General features: G+C 33.7%; 1 protein-coding gene across 1 annotated transcript in view; it reads left to right on the forward strand.

Moving 5' to 3' along the window:
• Nucleotides 1-2,818: 2,818 nt before the first annotated feature.
• LOC6048632 (galactokinase) overlaps nt 2,819-19,222 on the forward strand; it is a 112,334-nt gene continuing 95,930 nt past the window's right edge. The window contains exon 1 of the mRNA XM_038262851.1: nt 2,819-2,945. The gene's annotated coding sequence lies outside the window, so the exon portion shown is untranslated. The remainder of the gene's footprint in view (nt 2,946-19,222) is intronic.

Below are 19,222 nucleotides of genomic sequence, written 5' to 3' on the forward strand. Positions count from 1 at the left end.
ATTTTTTTTGAAAATGCTCCAAATTTTCATAAAACTACGTATATTCGAAAAACTACTTAAAATTTCAGTTTTTCACAATATGAATTTGAATATATTTATAAAATGTTGCTATTAAATTCGAAATGTATGAAAAAATCTCGATCGTTTGATACCCATATTGTAAAAAACTGAAATTTTGTGTACTTTTAAAAACTATGTAGTTTTGTGAAAATTTTGAGTATTTTCAAAAAATGTTATTTATGCATTTGAAATGTATGAAAAAATCCCAATGATTTGATACCCATATTGTAAAAATTTTAAATCTGAGTTTTTTTTAAATTAGCGGGATTTTTTTTTCATAAATTTTGAATGTAATAATTTTTTTGGAAATTCTCCAAATTTTCTCAAAACTTGAATTTTGAGTATTTTTCGAAAATACGTTATTTTGTGAAAATTTTGAGTATTTAAAAAAATGTTGTTATAACATTCAAAATTTATTGAAAAAAAAATCTCGATCGGAAATTTTAAGTATTTTTTCGAAAATACGTTGTTTTGTGAAAATTTTGAGTATTTTTAAAATATGTTGTTAGTACATTCGAAATGTATGAAAAATCCTGATCGTTCGATACGCTTATTGTAAAAACTAAAATTTTTAGTTTTGTGAAAATTTGGAGCATTTAAAAAAAAATTGTCATTCTAAATGTATGAAATAACTGATCATTTGATACCCATATTGCAATAACAGAATATTTTTGGTTTCTTAGAGAATAAAAATTGCATTTTCAAATTACAGGAAAAATACGTATTTTTGTGAAAATTTTCATAAAATTATAATTTTAATGGATAGCTGACATAATCCCAATTTCAAAACACTATAATTTTTCGATGTTTGCATGATTTTTCATACCGTAATCTGGGGTGAATCGGGACTACAGTTTGAATAGGGACAGCAGTGTCTAGAGCACTTGAAGCTTTTAAATTAAGAAATGAATGTTCACATTTTGTTGGCCTGAGTCTGTTCTAACCGAAACCAACCAGAAAAATCAAAATATTGTGCTCCAACATGGTTAAAACTGCTGTCCCAATTCTCCCCATGTGTCCCGATAGACCCCAGTTTACGGTACGATTTTAATCAATTTCCCCATATAGCCAAAATCCCTTTAGCTCTGGGCCACGGTTATGCACGCCTCGGTTTTGCATCCCCCAAATGCGGTGCTAAACCGAGGCATGTCTGTAGTGTTTTTTTGATGATTTTTTGAGTTCTTGAAAAAAAATATCGAAAATATTGTCGTACGAAATTTATTTTTTCGAAGCCAAACAAATTTGCAATCAAAAATTAGTTAACAATTTATTAAAAAAAAAAAACATTGAAGATAAACCATTCGGCCCAGACAAACTTTTTTTTGACAAATTCAAAGTGCCCGTGATTTTAAGGACCCCAAATTTTATGATTCCCTTCGAGTTGAGTCTGCGCAGAAATTTTGTTGGTCAGTGAATTCAATCAGCGTTAAATGCTTTTTCAGGAACTTATCGTTTCATCTTTTATGTGAGCTTTTTGCATGCCTGATGGCACATGACAGCTACAACGCCCTTGGTTTTAAAGAAGCATGCGATTGACATGGTATTGTCATTTTTGTCATTTTTTGTTGATCAGTGATATGATTGACCGCCATCTTGGCAGGAAAGATATAAAAAAGCATGCATTTTATTAAAAAAAATATGAAAACACACATTTATGCTGAAATTCGGACATAATTAGCATAGCAATAGATTAAAATTAATTTGGACATTTTTTCAAAAGAATTGCAATCAATTATTTTTTGCACTAAAAACTATAACTACAAAATAATTATTTTTGATGCAGCGAGTTGATTTTTTTGGCTCCATCTCTCCCACATTTATCAATAAAATTTCAACCGCAGCTGAATAAGCTAAGCTTTCAAATTGCTTAAATTACCTCCAATATCTAATATTTATTACGCCATTTTTGCAAACCATCACCATTATATCATTTGCCAAGATGAAGACTTATTTTTTGCAATAATAAAACCTGTTTGGCATAAAACGTTTGAAAACGTGTGAAATTTTATCTATCCATAAATCCTGATTAGGTTTTAACAAAGGTTTTATCAGTGCTTTGAGGAGCTGGTTATAACAGTTATGATAAAACCTAAAATGTTACTTGGGTAGTCAGCAAATGATGCAAAATGGCTACTTTTGTCATAAATAAAACTTTGGAGTTTTATTCAAATCAGGAACACCAAATTATAATGTTGAAAACAACGATGAAAAGCTAGCGAATAGCTCAACTTTTTTTTATCGAAGGGATCAGTGAATTCACGAGAGATTTGCTTTAAAAGGTTGATTTATTCAGATCGTTTCTTCTAAAACTAAACAAACTTTACGCTATAGTAAATTGCGTTGCATTTTCTGGGAGCTTCTCTGGAAATAATTAGCATAGCGCCACAATATTTCAAGCAAGGAGCTTGTTGTTGATTTAAAACATTTTGATATTGGAAAAGTTATGTTTTTGTCAAATATCTCAAATTTCATATTAAAATAATACTATTCACAAATATGAATGTGAATTAAGAAAACCCAAATTTTCATGAGTGTGGAATATATATTAGAAAGCTGATAGTTGAATTTGAAGTAAAGTTACAAAGACACTGCTGAGTTGCAATACCTTGAAAATGTTTATGTTTTTAATTAAATAAGAATTAATCTCTGAATTGGCTCCAGTTCCTTCATCGATTGCAGGTCGCGCGAGAGGTTATCACCGGATTCAAAACAAAGCCTCAAACAAAATCAACTGATAATGGGGCAGATTTTTCCGAGGCGCACCTCCTTGCACAAGGGGCCAGAACTCGGGCCTGGCTTCAGTTTAATTTAGTCCGTGAATCATTTCGGTGTACCGTTGTTAGTGTCTCCCAAGAACCTGCTCTTCGCCGAAACTGTCACCACCGGTAAGTACCGTACCGCTGAAGATTTGAGAACCGTGATAGTTCATAAATCCGCCATGTACACTCCGAAAGAAATCTAGGTGGAGAACCAGCCAAGTGGAAGGTTCTTGAAACGAGATAGTAAAAAAACTAATTTGTGCCAACCGAGGTGGAATGTGGGATGTGCTCTGATTCTACCCAAGGAGATAGTTTTGGGAACCATTCTATTCCCTCCCAGAGCTAAGATTTGGTGTACGTTATACAAAAATTAAATCTCGAACTGATCCACCTAACAGCGCAAACTCTCGCTTGATTCCAACGATTTTGACAGTTCGGTTACCTCTTCCGCGACAAGAAAAACATTCAGCAAACAATGTGGGAGATTTTCGGGCCCAGACAAGATCGTTTTCAGTTTCACGCTCGGTGCACTTTTATTCAAAATGCCGGCAACCAAGTGTGACAGAATAATTGTTCTAATACATGCATTTCTTAACTTTTCGCCGTTTCGTACCTCCATGCGTGGCAAATGAAAAGGGCGCAACCGAAATTTTGACAACTTGCAACACAGTGACGTTTACGCCCTCCCAACAAACCGGTCGTCCATTGTTAGAGAAAAAAAGTCCTTTGTTTGCTGAACCAACTGGTCTTCTTTCTTCGACAAACACACGTTCACATTGTTGAACCAGCAGTACAAAGATGGCAGCACTGTACATTTGCTCGTGTTGCTCGTTATAACACTGCTGCTCGAGATAGGACGCGTGGTGAAGCATAGCAAAAAGGTCATTAGAAGAACAGTGCGATCATCGTTATTAGCTGGGAGTGGGATTGTGATAATGTGTGTGTGTGTGTGTGTGTGTGTGTGTGTGCTCTGTCTGTGACCTGTGGCAGCAAACACATAAAAAGTCACAGTGTTGTTTGTTGTTATGTTTTTGTTTTTGCTCAGCGATTGAGTGAGGTACTTAATGATGTTATTGGTTCCATTTCTTTGAGGGGGCGTATTTTCATTACGCAACGAAAATTTGTGATTTTTACCTCCTTCTCCCTCTCAATAAACGTGATAGTGCTTTCTTTTTGCAACGCCTTTTTGACATTGATTTTAAAAATTGATTTTTAAATGTTTGGCCTTGATAAACAAAAACAAAAACAGAAAAAGAAGACAAAAACACGCAAGCGTGACAAACTAATGAATTTTGTTAGAAAACCATTGCCACGTGAAGAAAAGTTACAATTCTGAGCGGAACAACATTTTAAATTACATGTGTCAATATTCCAACGGTGAAAATGACTTGACTATAGGGATACCCCCTGACTAGATTCCTTAGGCAAAAATAAGTATAACTATGTAAATTTTGAACCAAAAAGGTAAAGATTTAGGGGTCACTATTGATCGATGCAGTTTGTATGAAAAAAAACTAACTTAATCCATCTATGTGGTTGGAGCCTCCCTCACACATAACCAACAATGGCTGTTCACAAATTTCATCTATTTTTTAGATCCGGAATGAAAAAAATACATAAAAATCACTTAAATGAACATATCTCGAGACAGGGTTGCCAGATCTTCAATGTTTTGGACTCGTTGGAAAGGTCTTTTGATAACCTAACCAACGATGGGTCGAATGGTGGATCCGGACATAGTTTACAAACATTTAAGTGAGTTCCGGCTTACAAAAAGTATATCAATATCACTTAAGTGGCCATATCTCGAGACAGGGTTACCAGATCTTGAATGTTTTGGACTCGTTGAAAAGGTCTTTTAATAAGGTCTGTGGAGTCGGAGTTGGAGTCGGAGCCGGAGTCGGTGGAGTCGGGTTTTCTTGGGCACCTGGAGACGGTGGCGTCAAAACTCGTCAAAGCTGGAGTTGGAGTCGTAGCCGGAGTCGGCTAAATTTATCAGATGCCATTATAATTTTGAAGCTTTTTATTGTGATTTAAAGGTTTTTATTGTGTAATTTCACTAAATGATAACCTGTTGATCCCCATTTACCCAATTATGTTGCATCAAAACTCAAAAAATAATGAACAATATTTGTATTGTAGTCAGAAATATTTAATTGATTCTTGACTGCTTCGTTTTGCATATATTTATGTACCCTTTCAATTGTAGTTTGGCCAAATTCAATCCAGTTCTTTCTGAAAAAATACACACTCACATCACCTTTTACCCCAAAACCGAATATCATGGAGTTTTTTTTAGTAAATGTTGGTTTTTACGGAAAAAGTTAAGAGGTATATAAAAAGATTAAAAATAATAACCACTGTTTTTGCAAATCGAAAAAAATTACTAAAAACTATCACACTTCCAACAAATAATCAACGACTATAACAATCTATTACTTAAAACTCATCGTGCGCATTTTGTTCATAACTATGTACATTGTACACAAAAATCGGAGTGTTGCATTTAAAATAATTTGCGCTGGCACAAAATATCAAAAATAGTGCAACTTATTTTGAAATAATCATTGAATATGATAAATTTATCTTAATGTTAACTAATTCTCTACTAAAATTTGCGAATGTCAATCTATTTTGATATCATTGCAAGTTATCGTTGAACAAATCTTCAGATTTCAGTACCAAAAAGGAACTTTTATTAAAAAGTATAGAAAAAATTATAGGATTTTAATTTATTTTTGAAATACTATTTTAAAAATCAAAATCAACATATTATTCAACCGGTAAGAATTTTCTCATACTGTATATCCTACGCAAATATGACGGAACGATCATTCATAAAGCTTCGTTCGAGAAGAAGATTAAAGAAGTATCGCGCGCCTGCTTTAAATTATAGAAAATTTTAAAATTTGGGTCACGGATAACGTCATGATTCGAATTCCCGGACGCTTCGAAACCCGGACACTTCAACTTATTTTATCAATTATTTGGATATAAGTTCGCATTATGAATGTCAAAACTGTGTTATTTGATGAATTCTAACATCAACTTTCATTTAAAGTTTTTTTGAACGCTGTAGTTAATGCCAAAACAATTAAATAAAATAAAATTATAAGTTTACCAAAAATGCGAAACATTTCAACGGAAATATTTAATAGGCGTCCGAAGCACCGGGAAGGCAAAGCAGAAATTAATGTTTTTGATTTTCTTATATTCTAGCCATTTTTTATATAAACTATCGATTGTTTTGATGTTAAAAGCTTATTTGAAACCTAAAGAATGCCATTCACTAACATTTCAGTCCAAATTTGTGCGATTCATAAGCAAAATCGAGTGTCCGGAATTCGAAGCAAAAGTGTCCGGATTTCGAATCAGCTTTTAACAGTGTCCGGGATTCGAAGCACAACAAGTCATTTTATTTTTCAAATTCTGAAGAAAAATGGATAGAAAAGACATATTTTGCATGTATTCTCTTAAAACTGACTGTTTATGCTAAATCCTGATTATATTTCTACATTTCCAACTAATTACATGATTTTTTGCCAGCTATAACAAAAATAATATGGTACTAAGTGTCCGGATTTCGAATCATGACGTTATTTGAAATGGACGTCTTTTCCAAGAAGATTTTTTTTATATACATTGATTTGTAATAATAATCTCTGGCATGATGTCCATGTACGTCTTAAAAAAAATCAATGGAGTTTTAAAAAATAATTTCTTTAAAATTGTTATTTAAAAAACACGGTGACTTTGATAGTCACTGTGCTTTTTATTTATAAATATATATATATATATATATATTATATATATATATATATATATATATATATATATATATATATATATATATATATATATATATATATATATATATATATATATATAAATACATTTATATTTATACATGAGCAATTCTCTACGAAATCGGTCTTTTTAAGATTTTTTTTATTTTTTTATCCGGCTGAAACTTGCCCAAAGAAGCCATTTTGCATCATTAGTTTGTCCATATAATATTCCATACAAATTTGGCAGCTGTCCATACAAAAATGATGTATGAAAATTAAAAAATCTGTATCTTTTGAAGGAATTTTGTGATCGATTTGGTGTCTTCGGCAAAGTTGTAGGTATGGATAAGGACAACACTGAAAAAAATGATACACTTAAAAAGAAATTTGGTGATTTTTGTTTTAACTTGTTGTCACTAAAACTTGATTTGCTAAAAAACACTATTTTTTTGATTTTTGAGATGTTTTAGGGGGCATCAAAGCCAACTTTTCAGAAATTTTCAGGTTGTGCAAAAATCGTTGACCGAGTTATGAGTACTGATACTGATTTCTTCAAAAAATCGAAATATTGGTCGCAAAAATTTTTTAACTTCATTTCCCGATGTCAAATCCAATTTTCAATCAAAAATAACTTTAGTGAAATTTTCATAAAGTGCACCGTTTTCAAGTTACACACATGTTTGCTCTCTTTTGAAACAAATATTTTTGTAAAGTTGAGAAAATTTTCTACATTTCGCTTTTTTGAACTTAGTTGCTGAAATATTGCCATGCAAGTGATTTAAAACAGGAAAATTGATGTTTTCCCCGATCAGAAAATTACATCTTACGGTAAACTTGTCATGTTGCCAAAAACATGAAGATGACATGTTTCCAGAACGCTTGACTTAAGAGATGTAGAAACATAAAATGTAACATGAGTTACTCTACGAAACATCAAAAAAATATCAAACCAAGTTGTCATTTTGAACTTAAAAATATCATGTCATGGTACCGAAAAATATCATCCAGGAACATGAAATAATCATGGCCAATTCTGCTTTTTCCTGAAAAAATTGTACGAAAAATATCATCCAGAAACATAAAAAATCAAACCAGGTTCAAGTTTTTGCCTGAAAAAAACTGTTCGTAAAAATATCATCCAGAAACATTTATATATAGCGATATTAAAAGGAACAACTCGTCTCTTTGTATTCACAGTAATGCATTCTTCTAAAACGCTCAACCAAACCACAATTAATGTATCATGAAAAGTTGTGATTTGTGAAGAAATCTTACAAATCCATGTTTCGCAACTTCCCATGATACATTTTTATTTTCTGATGGTATTTTTCGACAGAAAACTTAAAAGGACTTATTTTTTAAGTAAAAGTCCATCGCACTATCTGAACTGAGTACACCCTTACCAAAAAACATGATTTTCTGAGTTCAATATCTCACTTTTCATACGATTTTTTGAGTTCAACCCATATAACCATTTTTAAGCTTGTAGTACCTGAACTCAAAAAATCGTATGAAATCGTATCGTATAAATTGAATTAATTATCAACATTGATATTTAAATTGAATCAATTTATATATTGAGTTTTTCCCATTAATATTCATTTTTTATTAATTCCACAAAACTCAGTTACAATGTGTATTTTTTAAGGGACACCAGTCTTATCTATTTTTTGAAAGTTTTGTTAATAACTTTCAATCAATCAGTTATTGAAATGATGTACACAGAAAAAAAAGTTAAATTTTGTTACGTTGAAAATTTGTTATGTTGAAAATAACCTCTTTTTTTGAATTATAAAACATAAAAAATGTTTAAAAATGTGAACCTGATGAATATTCATCAAAAACTGATGAAAATTCATCATTTTCTGTAGTAAAACTAATCAATTATTTTGCCACAAAATCTGTTACCATTCCCTGATATTACCATCATTTTTTTCTGTGTACTGAAAGTCAACAATATTTTTAAATGTAAAAATATTTGAAGAGATTTATTAAATATTTAAATAAAATTTCACTTTATTTGATATTGAAAGTTACATAGATCATCAGTTTTTCAATGTAATATAAACAACTTTTTGTTGGCAAAAGTTACATTGACTTTAACATAATCTACTTCTAAAACAATCTATTTATAATCATAAAAAGGATTCATGTCCCAATTCTTTAAAACACTGAAATAATAAAAGCAAATCAAATATTGAAGAAAGGTGATGTTCTTTCTTCAGTTGAATTATTTGCTCAAAACCAAAATCTTTCTTTGAATTAAACAGTTTCTAAAAGTGTTCCTCATCTCAGTTTAGGACAATTACTATACCAATATAATACTGCAACAACGTGAAATTTAAAAAAATCTCTTTACGAGAACGTCTTTTAAAAATATTGAAACAATAATTCGCACAAAATATTCTAGTATTTTATATTAATATAAAATTTATGACTACATTGATTTGGTTTGAATAAAATATATATATATTCGCAAAAGTAACAAAATGAAGTTTGAACAGTGATAGGTTCACTTTTAAATAATATTTTTCGTACATACCTGGTTAATCCTCTTCAAATCCATCCAACCAAAGCACCATTGCATCGCAGCTAATTTGTCGTATTAAACAAAATACCAAATGCTGAATGTCCTGAAACATGCCCAGGTTGTGGTCCTGTTAAAGAAAACAAAACACAAAGTATCAATTTTCAAACAGAATTTCCAGGGTTTTTTATCAAATAATCCAATATGATATAATAAAAAATAGAAAAGGAAAGCAAATAATACTTATCTGAGTCAAAAATTGTTGAAATACTTCTTCCTACTAAGTATTTCGAACCAGCTTGTACCATCGATTCAGATGGACTCCACTTTCCACCTTCACTGGGAAACTGCTCGCGAGTCACCCAATAGATTACCTCCTCCGAAATAACCAGAGAAAGGTTCTTCCTTCTGTCACGGACACCCCTAAAGGATAGAAGCAATGTCACATTGTCACGTCTTTGCCCCTGCCACACACTCACAATAATCAATTAAAAACGTAAACAAACCCCAAAGCACAGTCACATGAACAATCACAGGCCGCAGCCAGCACCAATGCGAATTTGTCAGTCACTCCCTCCGGGGACACCAAGAAAGTATCATCCAGTTGTAATCACCCGTTCACCAAGAATGCGTCAAACGTAAACAAACACACACGCACACAATCGCGCATTCGCGAAAACAATGTTTCCCCACAAATCAGGATTCCAATCACGCGACACAAAATCAAAACAAACTTCACCAGCTGTGTTTTCCTTCACCGAGAACTCCCGTGTCCTGTCAAATTCACCGAAATAGTTCCGGCGTTGATCCGTGTCAAGACAGCACCTGCAGGAGGAGGACGAGGAAGGAGGCCAAGTGACATTGAGGGCAAGAGGATTCCTCTTCTGGGGACAGCTGCTTGCTTCCTTGCATCCGCCAACACTGAGCGAAACTTTTCTTCGCCCCACAGCCACAAAAACAGAAGCAATCACTTAACCACAATATATCGCAGCTCCCGAACGCCACTGACCGAACGAACACACACTCCTCGACCACAGAACGTACTCACAACCCGCGGCGATTCGCGGACTACAATTTATCCGCGGAAAAATACTGCGCGAAAACGTAAACAAACCAGCCCGCCACGAACGCAAAAGCTGTCTGTCTGCCGATTGCCGATTCCTGTCACGACATGTCTCGCGCGTTGCGTGCGAGCAGTGAACGAAAGAAGAGAGAAGAGAGAGAGAGCGAGCGCGTGGGCTCATTTTTGCGCTTTGCGATGAAATTTTATTTGCGGTAAAATACTTTTTAATGTGATTAGTTTAACTAGTGTATTTAAAGTAAATTAAAGTGAAAAAAAAATCAATAAAAATTTCCATTAATAAAACTGGCAGTTTGTGGAGGAGTGAAAATTTTGCTATGTCCAACGAAAACATAATGAAAAATAATTGTATCATCTCATAATTGACAGGTCGGTTTTTTTTCTAAGTCCCAAAATAATTGGGCATTCGAAATTTTGCTAAGTCCAGCGAAAACAAGATAAAACTAGAAAATATCATCTCATGATGGAGTGGTCGATTTTTTTCTAAGTCCCAAAATAAATTGGCTTTCGAAATTTTCCTAAGTCCAGCGAAAACTTGATCAAACATCAAAATATCATCTCATGATAAACGGGTTGAAATTTTTTCAAAGTCCCAAATAAATTGATTTTCGAAATTCTGCTAAGTCCAAAAATATTAAATAGAAATGAAAATAAAACATTTGATGATACACTGTTTAGGAACATAAAAAGTATCATGAATTTCGGCGGCCAATTTTTTAGTTTTCGGAACAAACAAAAATCATGCCATGTTCACAAAAACAATCCATGATATTTTTGTGTTCCTTCTAAGATGCGATTTTCTGCCCGGGTCTAAGCCTCACCCAAACAACCCACCATGTTCTAATGTCGATATCTGAGTAACTTATTGTCGGATTTCCAATGATATCTTTTCGATAACAATATTTTATTTTTTTGAAATCATGACTAACATTTCAAATAGGCCAAACATTGAATATAACGCCCTTTTGACCATAATCAAACTTAAAACTTCTAATTTTTCATTGTTCTATTATTCTGTTTTTTTTTTTTATTATACTTTTATTTTGCTGTTTCACCTCATGTGAGATTAAATTGAGTTTGACAAACCACATTGCTTGAAATACGCATTTGAAAAAAAAACGGTTTATTATAAACTCTGCTTTATTTCAATTTCTTTGCTGAAGCTTTAAATCATACAAGTAAATCATATGATGTTGTAAATTAGTATCGGTGGCTGGTGTCAATTTTGGTATTCCAATTTTGATGAAAAGCTAACTTTATTTAATTTGATTGGAAATTCCTAGAAATAACTTGTTGTAACCACCATAAAATTGTCTGATAAATGTTGGCAGAGCCATCAATAATGAATTTCCGTTGATTGGTTTCCACATTAAATAATGAAGCCAGAAAAGCCACTTTTCGCGGTACTGTAATGAATATTCTGTTCAAACAAAAACACGTTGCAGGTTTGATCTATTGTGTGGTTTGCACTATTTTGCACTGTTTTGCCCACACACAGATCGACACTAAACAACAGCACCAGTGAGTTCAATTTATCGGAGGCCAATTAAATCGGACACTCGACGGGCATTAATAATCGGCGAGTGCGCGAGCGATCTAATTTAAATTCAATCGACTTTAATTGGGAAATGGTTGCGTGTTTTGTGGCCGCCCGTGTGATAACCGTGTAAAAATGTAATAAATCCAATCTCTCCCCATGATGGGTCACCTCCCGCCCCACACAAAAGCTCGTAGCTAATCAAAAATGTTGAAAAATTAAGCCTCTGGCGTCAGCACGATCTCGTTACTGAGGGGTGTTAAGGTTGGTTTACAATGACTTAAGTTTGACAGTTCTCAGCGGTTTTATTGAGAAATGTAAAATTCATGCCAAAGTTTTGGAAGTTCTAATCTAATATTGGTTTGGGTTTGATTTAATTAATCTGAGAACGGAACCCATTTCACAAATCTACATGGGAGGAGGGATGCGTGGACATACGGTATACGATCGCTGCACTGTGTTTACACCTTAACAACAGTTGCACAGTGCATCATCAGCAGGGATGGCCAGTGTGACCAGTCACTGGAAAATGTGCATAGTTTAAGGTTTCGCGTGCAGATGTCATCCGCCAGCCTCTGTCGGCTTTTCCCCAATCCTTGGTGGGAGGGGACGTTCCAGTTAGGGTAAAGGGCTTTATTGCGAATCAAGAAAAACAACTTATTAAAAGTAAACTGTACTTTTCTGTCAGACTTGCTGCAATATGTAAACATAAATAAAAAAAAAATGCTAGGATGGACTCCAAATCATAACGGACACTTAAAGATCCAAACTAGCACCTTCCACCCTACCACCCACCGGTTGATTCATCACGGTTGCCTTTTGTGGTGTGGTGGCGTGGCGCAAAACGTGAACTAATTTCAAATATATATAAATTCACTTTGATCAGTCACGTGCGTAATGAAACGACGAGCTATCATTGGCCCCATCGTTGATGACCACTTTGCGCTTGTGAGATCTGCTTGATGAAGTTGAAAGGGGTGGCGATGGTGGGTGGAAGGAGCCGCTGACAGGTGCGCAATCCAATTACCGGGCCAGCATTAATTTGCAGAATAACAGCAATCCAGCGATTGACCGCAGTCGTGGGCTGGTTTGTGCTTGTACTTTGGTGATTGCTGTAAAAAAGGGTTCCAAAATTGCACTGGTTTCAGCTGATTTTAGTTTTAAATTAGTTGTTTATTGAAGGCCAATTTTATTAGGATTTGCTTGATAGATTAATGGCTTTGACGTCGGCATATGAGCATCTATGGCACTTTTTAAATCTTTGGGTAAACGAGTCTTCACTGTATGTTGAACTTTTAAACAATATCTGATAAGTGTTTTTACTCAAAGATGTTTCCAAGATCTTTGGATTTTTAAATCATGGCTAAAACAGTTTTCATTTTAAATATTTTCTTGTTTATAACATCAAATGTTTCGATATTTTTTTGGACTTTTTCAACTATGCATTAATGCCAAGATGTCGATCGAAGATTGACGATAATCTTTACATTACAACAAAAAAAAAGGAGAATCGGAACCAACATGAATCATGACGTGTACAGCACTTTTCTTAACAACTCGTAGAAGAAAATTCATAGATCGAGGCCGTCGTGAAAACGTCATGTTTTGACGTTCCGAGTAAAACGCGTTTTGATGTTTGACCTTGAATACACAAAAACGAGAGCTTGTTATGTAAACAAATTTTGTTTGGTTCACAGTAAAAAAAAAATCTGTTTAAAAGCGCGTGCAAGAGCATGCACATTATACAGCAAAAAAAAATCTGTGTAAATCGCATGCAAAAGCATACACATCACCTTTGTGAGCAAAAGCATGTAATATTGTATGAGAAAACGTGAACACAAAAAGCATATACACCCAAAGTTAAAGAACGAACGTAACGTAAAGAAACGTGAAGAAAGTGCTATTTTGCGAGAGTATAGTCTTCTCGCGTGTTCATTCGTTCATTGGAACAGTTCATCCTTTTGAGTGGCTTATATGGACAAATGACCGCACCTTAGTCACCGAACCATGGTGGCCCATACGGCAAATGCACGGTTCATTATGCCGAAGGTCTTGGGTTCAAGTCTCGGTATCGGTACTTTTTTTTGATAGATGAACTTTTTTTGAAGATGAACCCATGAGTAAAGTACTCTCGGTAATTTCGGGATTTATCCTCTCAGTCTGCACACAGTAACATTTTACTACCGAATCGTGCTCTTTTTTCTCTCGTATGCCGATGCCCAGTTCTGGGTGTACCGAAGGAAAAAAAATCAGGTCTGCTTGCCCCAAAAATAACATCAATCCGGCGAAAGTTTTCTGATTCTGATTACCAAGACCGCGCCCCAACCATATCGGCTTTCTCGCCGCTGTGAAATGTAAAAAAACAAATATCGATTTTGGGCGAGTAAAATAAAAAGATCCAAAATATATGCCTTCCCGTTTGCTATCATAGTAGCCCATGTTTTATGCTGAAAACGTTTATGAGCAGTTCTCTACGGAATCGGTCTTTTTTCTTTAATTTTAATTTTTGTATTTTTTTATCAGGCTGAAACTTTTTAAGAAGCCATTTTGCATCATCAGTTTGTCCATATAATTTTCCATACAAATTTGGCAGCTGTCCATAAAAAAATGATATGTGAAAATTAAAAAATCTGTATCTTTTGAAGGAATTTTTTGATCGATTTGGTGTCTTCGGCAAAGTTGTAGGTTTGGATATGGACTACACTGAAAAAAAATGATACACGGTAAAAAAAATTTTGGTGATTTTTTATTTAACTTTTTGTCACTAAAACTTGATTTGCAAAAAAAAACACAATTTTTATTTTTTTTATATGTTTTAGAGGACATCAAATGCCAACTTTTCAGAAATTTCCAGAATGGGCAAAAAATCTTTGACCGAGTTATGATTTTTTTAATTAATACTTTTTTTTCAAAAAATTTTCGATTTTTTGTTGGTCGCAAAAATTTTTCAAATTTATTTTTTTATGTAAAATTGAATTTGCAATCAAAAAGTACTTTAGTGAAATTTTGATAAAAGGCACCGTTGTCAAGTTATAGCAATTTTTATGTAACTTTTTTCAAAATAGTCGCAGTTATTGATTTTTTTAAAAATAGTGCCCATGTTTGCCCATTTTTGAAAAAAAATATTTTTGAAAAGCTGAGAAAATTCTCTATATTTTGCTTTTTCGGACTTAGTTGATACGACCCTTAGTTGCTGAGATATTGCCATGCAATGGTTTAAAAACAAGAAAATTTGATGTTTTCTAAGTCTCATCCAAACAACCCACCAATTTCTAATGTCGATATCTCAGCAACTAATGGTCCGATTTACAATGTTAAAATATGAAACATTCGTGAAATTTTCCGATCTTTTCGAAAAAAATATTTTCAAAAAATTTAAATCAAGGCTAACATTTTAAAAAGACCTATAATTCAATATTACGCCCTTTTGATATATTAGTCTTGATTTTAAATTTTTGAAAATATTTTTTTTCGAAAAGATCAGAAAATTTCACGAATGTTTCATATTTTAACAATGTAAATCGGACCATTAGTTGCTGAGATATCAACATTAGAAACTGGTGGGTTGTTTGGGTGAGACTTAGAAAACATCAATTTTCTTGTTTTTAAACCTTTGCATGGCAATATCTTAGCAACTAAGGGTCGTATCAACAAATTCCGAAAAAGCAAAATATAGAGAATTTTCTCAGCTTTTCAATTTTTTTTTTCAAAAATGGGCAAACATGGGCATTATTTTAAAAAAAATCAATAACTGCGGCTATTTTGAAAAAAGTTACCTTAAAATGGCTATAACTTAAAAACGGTGCCTTTCATCAAAATTTCACTAAAGTACTTTTTGATTGCAAAATTCAATTTTACATAAAAAAAATAAATTGAAAAATTTTTGCGACCAATTTTTCGATTTTTTGAAAAAATCAGTATTGATTAAAAAAATCATAACTCGGTCAAAGATTTTTTGCCCATTCTGGAAATTTCTGAAAAGTTGGCATTTGATGTCCTCTAAAACATATCAAAAAATAAAAAAAAAATAGTGTTTTTTTGCAAATTAAGTTTTAGTGACAAAAAGTTAAATAAAAAATCACCAATTTTTTTTTTACCGTGTATCATTTTTTTCAGTGTAGTCCATACCTACAACTTTGCCGAAGACACCAAATCGATCAAAAAATTCATTCAAAAGATACAGATTTTTGAATTTTCACATGTCATTTTTGTATGGACAGCTGCCAAATTTGTATGGAAAATTATATGAACGAACTAATGATGCAAAATGGCTTCTTTTGGCATACCGAAGGCACCAAAAAAGTTTCAGCCGGATTAAAAAATACAGAAAAAATCGAATGACCGAAATCTCAGAGAATTGCTCTTATATACTTTGAATTTTGATAATTTGTCACTTATTGTTCACTAAAATGCAAATATCTCGGCTTTGCATGAACATAAAAAGGATGTTAAAAAACAAAATGTTCTACGTGAAATTGTCTTTAAGCTGCATAGGGACGTGGCGTTAAATCGTGCTGCCATCTGTTTTGCCTTCCTCACTGAGGTAAGGCTATAATCCTGCTCGAAAAAGTAACTTTTGAAAAACAGCTCGTAGACCTATATTCATGTATACCTATCGACTCAGAATCGAAAACTGAACAAATGTCTGTGTGTATGTGTGTATGTGTGTGCGTATTCCCCTTGGTGCTCAAAATTCTTGCCAAGTTTTCTCGGCACTGACTGATCCGATTTGAGTCAAACAAGTTGCATTCGGTCCGGTTTGGTGCCCCATACTGCACTATTGAATTGTTTGAAGATCCGATAAGTAGTTCAAAAGTTACGTATAAAAAAGTGTCAAAGTTGCGAATCGGGTGCTGGAATTTTGATGCCGGATCTCACTTAAATGCATTTAAACTATGTCCAGATCCATCATCCAACCCATCGTTGGATAGGTAATCGAAAGACCTTTCCAATGATTCTAAAACATTGAAGATCTGGCAACCCTGTCTCAAGTTATGACCACTTAAGTGATATTTATGTACTTTTTTGAAGCTGGATCTCACTTAAATGTATGTAAACTATGTACGGATCCATCATACGACCCATTGTTGGTTAGGTAATCAAAAGACCTTTCCAATGAGTTCAAAACATTGAAGATCTGGCAACCCTATCTCGAGTTATGACCACTTAAGTGATATTTATGTACTTTTTGAAGACGGATCTCACCTATATGCATGTAAACGATGTCCGGATCCATCATCCAACCCATTGTTGGTTAGGTAATCGAAAATCCTTTCCAATGAGTTCAAAACATTGAAGATCTGGCAACCCTGTCTCAAGTTATGACCACTTAAGTGATATTTATGTACTTTTTTGAAGCTGGATCTCACTTAAATGTATGTAAACTATGTACGGATCCATCATACGACCCATTGTTGGTTAGGTAATCAAAAGACCTTTCCAATGAGTTCAAAACATTGAAGATCTGGCAACCCTATCTCGAGTTATGACCACTTAAGTGATATTTATGTACTTTTTGAAGACGGATCTCACCTACATGCATGTAAACGATGTCCGGATCCATTATCCAACCCATTGTTGGTTAGGTAATCGAAAATCCTTTCCAATGAGTTCAAAACATTGAAGATCTGGCAACCCTGTCTCAAGTTATGACCACTTAAGTGATATTTATGTACTTTTTTGAAGCTGGATCTCACTTAAATGTATGTAAACTATGTACGGATCCATCATACGACCCATTGTTGGTTAGGTAATCAAAAGACCTTTCCAATGAGTTCAAAACATTGAAGATCTGGCAACCCTGTCTCGAGTTATGACCACTTAAGTGATATTTATGTACTTTTTTGAAGCCGGATCTCACTTAAGAGCGAATCCACGAGCAAAGCATACCCATCTCGCATCGACCTCACCAATCTGCCTGAAATTTTCAGGGGTTGTTTGTACATATAAAACTAGTATCTGGCCAAAATATGAGCACTCTAGGTCAACGGGAAGTGGGGCAAATCGGGACACAAAGTTTGAAGGTTCAAAAACGTAAAAAATCTTAAAAAGGCTATAACTTAGGCAAAATTGAATTTAATTTCAAAATTCGAAATGCATCTTAAAGGGCTTTAAAAATGCACCCAAATTCAGGGTAGAGCATCCAAATCGGTGAATTCTAAAGGGAGTTATTGGCATTTTAGTGAAAAAATAGCATAATTTTCAAACTCAAATAAAAAAGTGTTCCATCCAGATATCAACTCGGATCGACCTGCAGCTTGTAGGGGACATCTGGGACTACCATCTGAGACTGAAACCGCTTTGGGTAAGGCAGTTTAACATATTGAATAGACACTTTTACTTTTAGTGAATTTTTTGGTAGTAAATGTTTGCTTTGAGGACCCTTTAGATCCCATTTTCTGGTGATAATTTTATCATAATCGTGTTCCTGAGACAATTTCACAATAGAAACATGCATAAAAATGTTTGTTTTCATCCATTTTAACCCTTTAAAAAATGAAAGTTTAAAAAAAAACTTTGATTCACTTTATTGAAAATCATGTTCGTTTCCAAGGATACTAGACGACACCAAAAAAAAGCAGCTTCTTTATTTTTGTTTACCTTTCATTTTTTAAAAAGTTAAAGTGGATGATAATATACATTTTTAAGTATGTTTCTAATGTGAAAATGTCTCAGGAACACGAATATGATAAAATTATCACCATAAATTGGGATCTAAGGGTCCCCGAGCAAAAATTTACAACCAAAAATTCACTAAAAGTAAAAGTGTCTATTCAATATGTTAAACTGCCTTACCCAACCCGGTCTCAGTCTCAGATGGTAGTTCCAGATGTCCCCTACAAGCTGCAGGTCGATCCGAGTTGATATCTGGATGGAACACTTTTTTATTTGAGTTTGAAAATTATGCTATTTTTTCACTAAAATGCCAATAACTTCCTTTAGAATTAACCAATTTGGATGCTCTACCCTGCATTTGGGTGCATTTTTAAAGCCCTTCAAGATGCATTTCGAATTTTGAAATTAAATTCAATTTTGCCTAAGTTATAGCCTTTTTAAGATTTTTTACGTTTTTGAACCTTCAAACTTTGTGTCCCGATTTGCCCCACTTCCCGTTGACCTAGAGTGCTCATATTTTGGCCAGATGCTAGTTTTATATGTACAAACAACCCCTGAAAATTTCAGGCAGATTGGTGAGGTCCAAACGACGTCCCATACAAAGGGGTATGCCCTGTTCGTGGACTCGCTCTTAAATGCATGTAAACTATATCCGGATCCATCATACGACCCATTGTTGGTTAGGTAATCGAAAAACCTTTCCAATGAGTTCAAAACATTGAAGATCTGGCAACCCTGTCTCAAGTTATGACCACTTAAGTGATATTTATGTACTTTTTTGAAGCTGGATCTCACTTAAATGTATGTAAACTATGTACGGATCCATCATACGACCCATTGTTGGTTAGGTAATCA

Source organism: Culex quinquefasciatus, chromosome 3 (assembly GCF_015732765.1).
Source record: "Culex quinquefasciatus strain JHB chromosome 3, VPISU_Cqui_1.0_pri_paternal, whole genome shotgun sequence".
NCBI classification, from domain to species: Eukaryota; Metazoa; Arthropoda; class Insecta; order Diptera; family Culicidae; genus Culex; species Culex quinquefasciatus.